The sequence below is a fragment of the Neodiprion fabricii genome, chromosome 6 (assembly GCF_021155785.1).
Source record: "Neodiprion fabricii isolate iyNeoFabr1 chromosome 6, iyNeoFabr1.1, whole genome shotgun sequence".
NCBI classification, from domain to species: Eukaryota; Metazoa; Arthropoda; class Insecta; order Hymenoptera; family Diprionidae; genus Neodiprion; species Neodiprion fabricii.
The window spans coordinates 24,344,811-24,358,406 of record NC_060244.1 but is presented as its reverse complement, the minus strand read 5'-3'; the positions used below and the strand labels follow the sequence as shown (position 1 = coordinate 24,358,406).

The 13,596-nt window shown below is 45.2% G+C and overlaps 1 protein-coding gene across 1 annotated transcript in view; it reads left to right on the top strand.

Annotated features, from left to right (window-relative positions):
- The first annotated feature begins 5,138 nt into the window (after window positions 1-5,138).
- LOC124185862 (connectin) overlaps window positions 5,139-13,596 on the top strand; it is a 32,685-nt gene continuing 24,227 nt past the window's right edge. The window contains exon 1 of the mRNA XM_046577046.1: window positions 5,139-5,144. The gene's annotated coding sequence lies outside the window, so the exon portion shown is untranslated. The remainder of the gene's footprint in view (window positions 5,145-13,596) is intronic.

The window sequence follows — 13,596 nt, the reverse complement described above, 5'->3', positions numbered from 1 at the left end:
GGCCGTGAAAAATATTAGGCAGCACTAGATCTCTTTCAAATGACACAGCGGCAGAAGCAGAAGCAGTGCGTGGGTGGATAAGAGAGCTGGTACGTCGTGCACAAAGGCATATATATATAGATATATAGATATCTGCCACAGGTCGAGGATGGCCTACTACGAGTATAGGTTGCAAGATATCGGTATAGATGTATGCAGAAAGGAGAAAATAAAAGTACCTCATAAAAGTTGGAGCTTATATGCTCCAAGAAGCCTCGCGAGAACACGCTCGGGGTTTTAAATTATGCAGAAACATTGATTTCATGTTTTAAAAATGAGCCGTCAACTCTGAAAAAGCGCTGACACGGTCGCTACTGCCCACTCTCGAGTTTTGTCCTTTTATACGTTCACCACGAAATTGCCATGTTGAACAATTACTAGGTGTTGGAATTAATTCGCAGTGTTTTACAAATCTGTTTTCGTGAAAATAAAAAAATAAAAAAAACGCTACGAATTAATTCCACCACCTAATACATCTGCGTTCAATTGGTTCGGTCACGCGACACTTTGCATGTCGGACTCTTCGGCAATGAGGCAGGTTTTTATCGTCAATATATAATATTTATAGAAAGTCTCTAAAAAGTATCTGCAACAGTTATCACGAGATTTTAATAAATTTGCAAAAACTTGACGGATCAGGGTCGTAAATAAACAGGCACTAATTCTATTTGACCGAAGCAACGCGTCTTATCTTTGCATAACCGCAAGCAGTCATCGCTTGCTGTCGAGTGTAAAAAAAAAAAAAAAAAAAAACAAGAAAAAAAGACAATCACTGAAATTGTATATTAAAAAAGTTTTAAAGATATAAACCGAAGCGATCGGAAAGTTTCTACTGGTTTCAGAGAATTGACGATTCTCGCGAAAACTTTTTCCCTTCTCGATCTGTGCTGCATATGCGGAGCGTTTACTTTTCCGCCGATGTCGAGTAGCTATTCGGAATTGACGGTCAGTATTTGAAATAAGTGCAAGCGGACATTATCGAATGCTTTTATTTTTCACAGTGAAAGTCAAGCAGATCTAAGGTGTCTATCTTTTGTTGACAAAAAAAAATAAATAAATAACAAAAAAACGATCCAAAGACGGCGAATGGTCGGTAATTTTACAAGTGGCTCCTTTACTGGCGAACCCTTCAGAAACAGACACTGAACGAATCTTACAGATATAATGATCCTATACAGAGTGAATCCGGCTCGAAGGTAACTCTCGCAGACAAGTGGTCCGAAGTAGCGAACAAAAGGCTTCGTCGTTAAAACGCATCCCTTTTGTTAAAACCGTGAGAGATTCGACGGAAGGAACGAAGACGACTTACTTGAGTGTTAGTCGAGCTAATTGAGAGGTGTATAAGAAGTTTTCCTAGCGTTGATTGTTCGCCTTCGGCCGGCTAACTTTGATACTTATAACCCTCTCTCGCCGTCCGCATCGCATCGCGTTTCATCGATTCAAGCTGCAAGGATCTTAGCGTTCGTTACCTGTCTTCGCCTTCGCTGTTCGTAAACCGACGGTAATAATGCTGATAATAACAACAGCGCGTACCTTTCCACGCGAACAATTCATTATTCTCCATAATGTTACTTTCAGGTTTTATCAAAGCACCGACGCCGTTCGCAGCTTTGCTCGCCTCCCGCAGCTCAAGTCCTTTGAAACTGAAATATCAGAAGCAGAGCAAGGATGCCGCGGTAAACCGCGCTGAAAAGTTTCCACAGGAAGTGGCCAACGATATCACCGGACCTTTCGTTCGACGCAAGGTTCACAAAATTTTGAACGCTAATGAAAACCGTCAGCTCGCAAGGACTGCCGAATAAATTCCTCGGCCGTGCCCATATTCGTAAAAATATATTAAATCACGGCAACACTCGCGTCCACGTTCGCGGTTGTGAAAAATAGCCGATCGAGCGTATATATCGTATAACGATGGCGAAACGTCGTCTCGATTTTATTATATTTAATTAGACAATCCGAATGTAACGAGTGTTGCGCCCGTAACGCTTCCTCCGCGGCATCCGCTCTCAACGACGATGATGTCACTGGTATACTATTGCCGTAATACTGAAGAGAGTAAAACGAGCGCGTAAACGACGCGTTTCTCTTCCAAGAACGTGGAAGTCGGATTAAGATGCGGTGTATGTAAAGGCTGTATAATGGATGCGAAGGAATTTGCCTGGGCATAATATGCGAGTATAATACGTTACGTCATACGTATTTCAGTCTCTTATCGAGCCCTCGGGTCGTGAAAAATCTAAACGAAATGCGAATGTGAGCACGAGGATGCGTGGGCGGCACCTTAACGCTCCCGGAGAGACGTGAAACAATAAAGGGGCAATTCGGAAAAGTGGATTTCGGAAACGAGCGATGCGTTTGAAGCGACGCGGTCGAGCGGGTTCCGCGCGGCCAGCGATGTTGTTATATCGTGTTCGCGAAATGGTTCGCAGGGGGTCCCTCGCTTCTTTGACTCGGATATACATTTCTCGAGGGAAAGTTTCGAATAATAAATACCAGCGTGAAGAACTCTCGGAACTCTCCATTTGTCGACGATGATCTACGACTGACTTGGCACGATCGATCGAGAGTGTCGGTCTAATGGATCGAGTCGTTTTCCGCGCTTTTCATCATTTCTCGGACACACGCACGCACGCACACTCATGTATATTGTATACGCATAGGTATATTCAATTGTTATACATGGATCAGTTAACGAGTCCGGCCTGTAGGAATAAATGGGAAACAATCAGGGAATCGAGTCAGAGCTCGACCGTTCTGGCTGCCTTTCAAAATTACCGCCATTTTGATACGGCCATTTTGAATTTTGCCCGGGGTGAAACTACCGGTTTCACGCTTCGCGTATCCTAACAAAGTTTTCGACCCCTTCGCTCAGAGCCACTGGCTTAATTGTATAAATATTAAATTCTGACGTCAGTGTACACAGCGTGCGGTGTGCACGCGGGTGGGTTGGTAGGAAGGTAGGTACGGTAGCTGGATGTCCAAGCTTTTAACGAGACTCGGTCGCCGAGCGACACAGATAAATGATAATTGTACTCATAGCTTACGAAAATCAAGCCAGCAATTCGGAACACGGGGCTGTTTGAACAGCTTGTGGTGAAAAGTAGAAGAGACCGCGTAGGAATATGTGTACCTGTAACATACAGAAATACATAAGCGCGCGGCGAGAGTTTTTTTACTTTTTTTCTCTCTCTCTCTCTCTCTACGACAAGTGAAAAAACGAAGCCTTGTGTACGTTCAAAGTGGAATAGGGGAGAAAGCGATATCTTCATTTGTAAGTGGCTGTCGTGTAATTTTAAAGTTACTGGACCGTTGAGACGTTGATCGAAATCTCTGTATCTCTTCGCTGATAGTTCTTCGTGTACACAGACGTGCTTTACGATCGCTCCGCGGTAATAATTTACGTCGAAGCGAATAATCTGCAGAGTTTTCAACACATACCTGATCCTCCCATTAATTGTAGTGATAAACTGAGCCCGGTCAAAGGCTAGACGCGAGCCAAGCTGGCGAGAGGACCGCGATAACTTTGACAAGTTTGAAGGACGGGCAAGAACCAGTATAATCCGCGTGCCTCGAAGATGAGATCTAAGATCGAGATTTCATTGAAATCCCCTCATGCGTAAAGTAAATTAAACGTCCTTTGGCCCCCTTTGATCTTCGGCGAAAGAGTCGATTTCAAATTTTCCAAGCGTATAAAGGAGCCTTGAACGAATTTTCCCTAAACACATTCGAAGCGATTTCGTTCCGAAAGGAATTCCTCTCTTCCCCTCACTCATGCGAGGGCCAAGGAGAAACACTCGAAAACGTTCGCGATAGGTATACGTTAAAATTTCATTCGTATTCCTCCGACAGCGGCAATTGCGACGTGTAAAAAATATCGCCGGACGAGTATGAAAGATCAATCGGCCCGGTGTTTCGACGACGACATCTGGGCCAGACGAAGTGGCACACATCCCTCCTCCCGCAGTCCGAGAATAACATTCTTCGAAGTGATCCGAAAATACGTTGCAACGACGTTGAATGCATTTCTACGTGTATGCGCCGATCCCGCGTGAATAGAGATCGGAAAAGAGGCAATTCCCAATATTTACAAGCTATCAATATTCGGCCCAACGCTGCAGCCATGCGTGGCATGAGTCACGCGACTGGACTCTTCACTCGGTTCGTGATCCACCCTCTTTCGACCCGAGATGTTATGCGGTGTTATTAGCCTTCCAATTAAACCCGCGTATCGTACGACTTCTCAACGAAGGAGATCGTTGAACGCGCGCGGCGCTAGATCGTCCATGGATCCGTGATGCAGGGTGATCGTGACGTCATGGAACGCAACGACGCCTCGTCTTACAACGCTTGTCGTCACTCGTCATCGCCTGGCTAGTTGTCCTACGAGGGAAGTCGCGATGAATATTCACAAGCTCACACGTGCGTCCAGCTAGGCCCTTTGAATATCTATGGGGATATTTCCCCGGACTCGTAGAAAACGTGCGCGTCTCAACGCAACACTCGTCGTCTCTCGTGGGAATTTATTATACACACCTGCCGAGCCGTCAGCTAACTTGTACGACCGATTTACGAAGCTGCACTGCGTTATCGCTAATCGAAGATGTCTGTGTAATACCCACGGTGTAATCAAATAGGATTCTCGTAATCACCGCGGCTATCGTGCTTCGAGAGTCAATATGTATTCACGTAAACACCAAGTATTATTTCATCGGTCAATCGAGGAGCTGTTCACGCCGGAAACTAACGAGGTGCATCGTTTTTGACAATTTTTAGTCCCCGTTTTCAAAGCGCGAAACACGAGACGGTTTCGGGCGTAGAAACGATGTTTTGCTTCGGTTTTAACAACGATTATTTTTAACGATTCATTACGAAACCAAACAATGTAACCTAAAAGCCCAACACCGGTTGTCCGTCTGGTCGAATTTCGCCTCGGTGTTTAACCCGGCCGGCCTTTTCATCTCGACCAAATATTTGCATTCATTATCGCGATAAACGGTAACAATCGCATCGGGAGACCGCAAAGCTGTCCGACAAGGTGCGAGTCGGAAGTGGTGTACCGTCGGTGACACGGTCTGATGCAATTTCGGAAGCCCACCCGGGACGAGGTCGCGGAGTAAATTAACTCTCTACACGTAGCTACCCAATTGCGTCTAACAATAAAACAGTCAACGCACGATCGGCTCGGCTCGATTCCTGGTTTTAATATCGAAACCGTGCAGCTTTTAAGCCCGCACCCGTAGCGCCTCGTCATTCTTTCGACAGCTGGACTGCGGGAGGATCTCCCAATGGAACGGTGTAGCGGGTCCGTTTATCGTATCGCCGTTCTCATCCCCAACGACGGATGTATCGGTCGTTCGTGAAACCGGTAGCACGGAACACGTCGCGGACGGCAAAAGTTCCAGCGAGACAGTCGTAATCGCAGCGGCTATTTCGTGCCGACTTGGCTGCAGGGTGCAGGCAAGCTGACGCCCGTGTCGTGACGTTGACAGTTTTAGATTGATGCGAAAAGGGAACTCTCGTAAAACGATAGCCACACCCGCCCGCTGGTAATTGACTACATAATTAATACCGTTATCAGCGTTCCGACAACGAGACTCCGGCTCTTAACCGCTCGGCGCACTGACCGATTCTCCCCCGCGTTGAATTACCGACGAGTTTACGCGCAACAAAGATCCCTTATCGCCGTTTCACCGTTTCGGCGATTTTAAAACTGATAGTAAAACCCGGGCTTTTTCTCCGCGCGCCCTCCTCCACCCTTCGAAATGGTCACGCCTCGCTGAAGGTGTACCGGATCAGCCTCGGGGGGTGAAAATAGCCACCTTTTATACTTCTAATTATTCCCGAATGCGTAGCAGTCCGCCACTCCCACTGTTCCGGATAGAGCTGTTCAAGTTTTTCGCGTGGCTTTTACCCGTACTCGGTAGCACTCGTCGTTATAACGACGTGGTTTATAATGTTCTCTCTCTCTCTCTCTCTCTCTCTCTCTCTCTCTCTCTCTCTCTCTCACTCTCTCACGGTAATTAATTAGTCCTGCTGCACCTACTGCACCGTCTTCCTGCCGCTGTTTACCCCGGCGTTAGTCCAACGTCCAAACAAACTTGGCTCCATCGCCAGGATGAGCGTCCTGCGAGCTAACTGCGACTACAGCAACGGAGAAATTAAGATTGGGATCTTTCTCTCTAATTAAGGACCCGCTATCACTTAACACGCCTGCTTAGGTACGCCCGCGCAGGCTGAAACCATTTTAACCGGAGCCAAAGATTTGTTTCCAAAGCTGAATGGACACGGATAAACGCATCCGGGCATTAAGATAAACACGGTGCATCCGTACCTTCTAAACGCGCATATTTGCTAATCGTGCAGATTAGGCAAGTCGGAGCTTAGATTAAAGAGACGACGGTCCGGACTGCCGAGGAGCAAAACTGCCGGCTACAAGCACCGGTCAGACACTCCTTCTTACGGTCTGAAAAAGTAAGAAAAATAGCTCCGATTCAACGTCGAATGTCGAATGTCGAATATCGACTGGCGGATCCAATTCAGCCACACAATTATCTTTCGAACCGTTTTTCCGGACGGCTGTTACCTCCGGGGCGAATCCAGGCTGGTGAATTAAAACGATCCCGTACCCTCTCGACATGTGCGTGCTTCGGGGTGCCTGAGTGTGTTACGTACGTACCTGCTATCTGATAGGTGTATCGATTGTCTCCGTATATTTATACGCGTGCAGAGAACGCTGGCGTGCCGGGTGAGCTCAGATATATGCATCGGAGGGAAATATCATGGCTGATCGTGAGGGATGAAAAAAGATTGTCACACAGCCGCATACGTCAGACCGTACATGTCACGGGTCGTTACCCCCGATTCCGACATTTTTAATTGTCTCTTGGAATTGCTAATAATCCACGCAAATGCCGCACACACGACGCTGCCGAGTTTTGTCCGTTTTAGGCGTGCGGTGAACACGCGATAATTCTTTGTTAAATCGTAACCAGACATCGGACAATATCGTTGGTCTTGTACGGCAGAGATCCAGATGAATATAACGGATGAAAGAACGTGGGCGTTGTGTTGTTACAGACGTGGAGGCGGCACGCCTCGTCAAGTGGTTGTTAATGAATCGAATTGGGCGCCTACCTCATCCCGTTGCACAATATTTTCCGACTTTCTAAAATGCGAGTTGACCGCCTCTTGCGGACTTTTCAACGCTTCGATTTAACCGAGTCGAATGATTGCGCAGAATTACGAGGTTTCGGGAGAAGGTATTCAGCACAGGCGGGAGTATACCTGTGGTTTACGGAGTTGATTAATATTCAAACACGCCTCCGCGCCTTTTCTCAGGTATTTGCATGAGCCAAACCCATTTTCCGTAAATGGCTAATAAACGACTGGTGTATAAACTATGATTTTCGCTACCAGACGAGCACATGGCCGGCGAGATAGTTCCGCACACACACACACACACACAGTCGTACACACGGAATATATGCATTTATCTATACGTATAGTGTAAATAAACGTCTACTTGATATTGGAAAAATGTAAAATATTTCCTAGTAGAACAAACTCCCACGTCGCGAGTTTACCCAGCGAAGAAATATCCCTAGGCGGGTGCGGAAAGCGTGTGTGTGAGCAGAATGTACGTACAAAGTGAGGGTGTGTATTCGGCAAATTCTTAAGAAGCTTCGAAACTTCCTTAGTGTCATTCTACGGCTCGGGATTCGCGTCTGGAATTTTCATTCCGCGAACATCGCGAAGAACTAAATAGGGCTGAAAGCATTTCTCGAGGCCTATTAAATTCTATTTATAGCTTGTCGCAGGGATATAGTGAAAAGATTTTCACACCAAACTTTTTCAACGCATCACGCCGTGAGGTTTTTAATTTTTTTTCTGTTTTTTTTTTGTATTACTTCTTCAGCCGCAGGGTAATGCAGATCGATATTTGACGGACACCGAGGGTGAAATTTTTATTGAATTGAAACGAAAGGCGTGTACTTGTAACGGGTATACCTTTGAGTGACGGTTCATCTCTGTCGGGAAACAACATTCGATTACCGTTGAACATCGTTTCCGAGACGAAACGCGGCAGATTAAATTGGAAACAGCGAGAGAATGGAAAAAAAGCCAACTCGAGGTGGAAGAGAGGATAATAACGAGGGATCTTGTCGTTGAGCCTGATAGCGCCGAAGATAGGAGCGGAGAGAAAGAAAGGATGATACAGCTTCGCGCGGGGAGGTGTTAGTTTAAATATAGACAAACGCCTGTTTCACCGTGAGGGACTTACGGACCTCGAAGCCGTGTACGAGCGACTTTTAGCGAGCGCAGGGATGCCTAATAATAGTTGGATTATGTTGAGAATAGTTCGTGAATCAGAGACCATTAAATACTTGTTTTAGCCAATCAAACTATCCCATATCTAGTGTCTAACTAGAAGCCGTACCAACGTCTCTGGGGTTCAATTGCCGTATGACTGATTTCACGATTTATGACCAGAACGATTAAGAAAATAACAGTGCCACGCTGCTTCGAATTGACGCTGTACCTACAGAGAATTTAGTCTTATTAAACTCAAATATATCTAGAGGGTCAATTGTCAAAGGTCGTAAAACTCTGAGAGTGAGGAAAAAAAATTACTCGTTAAAGTTTACGCGTTATTCGAGATTACTCGACGGCGTTTGCGGACCTGATTCAATTGCATTTGAATCGGCTGATTGGTTTTTTGCTATCTGACTCGTCTACAGCTCCTTATTTAGGTCTCATCCGACGAGAAACGTCGAGTTATTGTTCGATCGTGGCAAGTTCTCGAACATTAGCATACCTGACATTACAATCAGCTTCCGCCCGCCGTTGTGCAGTGTTGGATGTGACTCGATGGTGACTAGAGCCAAGTGGATTTAGTTATTCACATTCGGAATCTTGCGTAGCTGTAAACTCTTGTAAGCCGAAAGCTTAGTTGTGCCTTATTTTTCTTTAGTTTTAGCTACTTCTTTTCATTTTTCATCGTATTACTTCGGATATATATAATTTTTTCATTCGCCCGTAGATGAAATTTTGTAAAACGAATAACGACTATCTGATAACGTATCCAAAGTTGTACGGCAGCAATTGCTGCGAATGACTTGCAAAGACTGTGTAAGTAAATGTCAGGGCATTGAGACAGCGAAGACGGGAGACCGATTGCTTTAATCGAAAGATCCGTTTAATCAAAGACTGACACAATATGTCGACTAATTAAAGTAAAAGACATCGCGAGACTTGCGCTAATTAAAATTTGAATAAATTTACACTTACCCGTTGTTATCTGAACAGCCGACGCTCGGATATGTCTTCTAATTTAGATTGAGCCAACAGTCGGGAGTGAACTAGGGAGGTCGTTAGCACATGCTCACTTGCAGCAGACAAACACCTTTCCGGGGGGTTTAAACTTCTACACACAACCCTCGGTACCGAACCCTCTGCCACGCTTAATACTCACGGAATGCAGGCTGTACAGGGTACAGGGGATCCCTTATCATTCTATAATAATTTCTCTAGCTCGTAAGAATTCTCCAGCGTTCTGGGTATTTTTGAACCCAGAGTACGGACTAAACCGATCACATTTCTATCCCTACAAATTGTCCGCTTTCGGGTATATCGTAATGCGCAATAATTTTCACCCGGAGAGCGGAAGATTCAAGCCGCGGGAAGAGAGACGACGGTGTAGTTCTCGAAGGTTGACATAGCGTTTTGAGAAAACCACCGCGTCTTATGGTTTCGAGGAGATATTCGCCCGAGAAGATGAAAACTAGACGCCCTATGTGTATAAACATGCGTTGAATTTATGCAAACATCCCGGGGTCTCGACCAACACGTGTAACTTTGGTACACTACCGTGTACAGCTGACAGAAGGGTTTCCAAATTAAACAAGGGATCGTCCCACTAATTTACGGTCGGCTGACGTCTATTTAACCAGGGGAATGCCTTGGCTTAGCTTTACTCTCCATTTCTATCTCTATGTCCGTCTTGCCTGTGTGTACGTGAGTACGAGTATGGGCGCGCGGTTCTGCGGCTGTACCACGCGAACGGCTCTAACTTTGACCATTTTCCACGCCCTGCAGCATTTCCGAGGCCTCTAATTGTCAAACAAATTGAAACGTTCTTAATTATCAATTTACGACGCGTAACTCAAAACTCTAGACGTCGTCGATCCACCGTCCAGACTTGACAGAAATGCGAACAACAACCCCGGCGATATCGTTCCGCAGGATTGTCAGACACGTCTTCGTTCAAGATCGCAATTAAAAATTCATTTCAAGGAAAAAAAAATCTATCCAACGGTAACGTTGAATTGTCTTTACGCGAATATGGGACACTGGTCGTTGGAAAGAATCTCGCCGAATGTCGCGCACTCTTTGTATGTATAAATAGGAGTGTGTGGTATTTTGGTAGGCCATTGACACTCCGGTGACAAGACCGGCGTAGCCGCTGCGGTCGCCCGCATGTCTCCCGACTTATCTCGGTGGTCTTTGAATAAATAATTAGTCAAATTAGGGTGTGACAAAAAAAGGAGCCGCGGCGTCGGTCGGGTGTAATCTGTATAGACACGGAGAGAGAGAGAGAGAGAGAGAGAGACGCCGGGAGGAGTATTGTTTCGTGGAACAAGACGGCTAGGTTGCCGACGAAGAAGGTCTGGACTCCAGGCGACGCGCATGCAGGAGAAATTAGATATACTATTTATTTTCGAGTCTCTCGCTCGAGACTGCGTCAGTTTAGTCGGACCCTCTCGGAGCGTCAGATTTTCGTTATCCTTAGTGAATTCCTCTTTGTCCAACAACGAGCATTGTTCACCCTTCGCGTTTGTCCTACCCCTGCAAGGCACATATCCCGCAGCGGAGCACTCCCTGCACTATATGTGTCGCATGCTTAACTAGCAGAAATTTCGCAACCTCCTGAAGCCAGGAATTACCTTAATACCTCACTTACCTTAGCGGTGGATAAGTATTCTCAACGGTTTCAAGCTTCAATTTGCTTCACGTCAGGCAGCTGGGCGTGTATGTGTACATGTATGTTAATATCGACTCACTCGACACATTTTTGATATTTTAAATTTGTCCATTCGATGAGCTAGCTTGTATAAAAAAGACTCCTGAAATAACATAGCGTATAATGTTGGGTTGAATCATCGCAACATTTTTGGCGTAGAATTCAACGTGAAATCCGGCGGTTCGATCAATTTCGACATACTTTTTTCCCAGTGTATTTATTCGCCGCGTAGTATTTATATCACCCGATCTCGTCTTTAAAAAGTTACGTAGATTTATCCTCGGGATGATTTTGGTATGACAAAACGATCGTGCGAGTCTTAGGAAAGTATAATAGTTGGTCAGCTTGGTAGAATTTCAGAGAATCAATAATCGCTTTTATCATCCAGTGAAGTTCTAGGTACAAGTATACCACCGAGAACACACGTTTCGAATATCGTTACCTACAATTTCGACCAGAAATTTCAAAGCATTAAAAATGCAACCCTGCGAGTATTATATTATTGGCTAGGGCATGAACAACGCATGAATCATGGATCAGTTTCCAACGGTCAGCTCTAAGTTAGCGTATACTCGAAAAGTAGGTTTACGATCGGATCGTTTAAAACGTGCCGTGAGAAAAATTGTAAATAAAATAACAAGGGACACAGAATGCGTAGGAAGTGACATCGGTGCACAGGAAAGACGATCGCGAGCATGTAACCTCGACCAACTCTTACAGCATACATATATCTGTACACCGCGACACGTCCGGCGTGAAAATAGACGCGAGACAATAGTGGTAACGAAGTCACGCTCGCCGCGATCGTTCCTACTAATCAACTAACGGCGAGCGATCACCCTTACGTCACGTAGAAACATGTGCATACAACGATATTGAGTTGCGAAACGGGTCGCCGCGTTGTCATAGCCATATTCGTAAGTAACGACGCGAAAACCGATCTCACGAGGCGTGCTTAACGAAGCAAGGATGGAAGTAAGGAAGGAAGGAAGGAGCAGCAACGGAGCTCACAAAGACGATAAATGGGACGGGAAATTCTTGCGAGAATCGTATCGCTCGGGATAAAAAAATGTGGATAAATTGAATGACCAACGACTCGCGACTCGGTCTAAATCTTTCAAATTGATGTCGCGAATAATGCGGTCGCGTACGCGCGGTCTCTGACGTTTGTTACGAACGTGGCCTTCTCGTACCTCGCGTTATGCAAATTCATAACGGTATAACTTAGCGGAGGTCTGCAGTTTGCTTTATACATATACATGTATACGTACGTACGTATTATGCCCAGGTTGTTACCACGGGTAAGGATTTGCATGCACTTCCTCCGGTGTAATCCCATTCCTATCCGGGTAAGTACGAAGGTAATCTTCCCGCTGGTCGATTTTTACCGCATCATGACAGCCGCGCTTCCGGTCTCAACCCCTTTACCGCCCCCCGCCTAATTCACGTACCCTGTAAAGTTTCCTTCTTCTTTCGACTCGAACCCTCGGGAGGACGTTAAGGCAATCGTTAAGGTATCGGCGCGCCCGTTAAGAGCACGATCGACCCAACCAGCCACGATTCCGGAGGCTTTTAAAAAAATTTCCGCACCCGTCCGGATGTCGGGGAGGATCGAGTCTGATTGTGCGGCTAATAATACCCACTTTCGCGAAAATACTACGCTTTATAGTGAGTAATAGTTTAATGTTGAAATTTCCCGTACCGGTTTTCTTCGAGCCGAAAAATATGTTCAAGGTTTTTTTCCAACGGTAGTGTTTTCGATAAATCGGTCAAAAATCAACGTCGCGGCGGAACACACGAAATTTTATGCACGATAAAACCTGAACAGTAAATATAAGGTGTCTTAAACCTTTGAATAACAAATTATTGTGCTGAGGCAATTTTTACAACAAGATAGCATTGTAGGGCTTTTGGGGTCGCTGGTTACAAATCTGAAATCAGATTTGGAAAATTCAAGATGCCGTATCCAATACGGCGGTCGAAAATATAAAATTTGATCGAATCCGGTCAAAAAACTGTATGCAGGAGTTTTCGGAGGCGCTGATTCGATTCGCCGTAGTGAATTTTTAAAATCCGATATCAGAATCAGCGATCCAAAAACTTATATTTTATACAAAACATGTATACGTGTAGACGGGTAGCTGTCTCGGAAATGAATTATTCCTTCAATTTTCACGATTTTTTTCAACAACTTCTTCCTAACAATAATAATTCACGTTATATCGCAATAATTACTCTGGAGCATGGAATACCTATAAATACCCTATCAGAAATATAAAACAAAAACCGCAAAAAAACGTTGAAAAGTTTCCTAAATATACAAAAAATTGATATAAAATAGGTGGTGTAAGAATAGTTACCAATATGACGCCAAAGGTTAAAAGTGGGTAGGATCCGACGTCTCGGGTAGAAGCGTCTGCTGGCCGCCTGAATTCCCGAAAGCACAGCTTTTCCCAAATCATAGGTCTCCCGTGATCTCTGTGTTAAGGGTCAAAGGATTTCTCGCGGATTCCTTCCTCTGTATAGTATCACAGGGT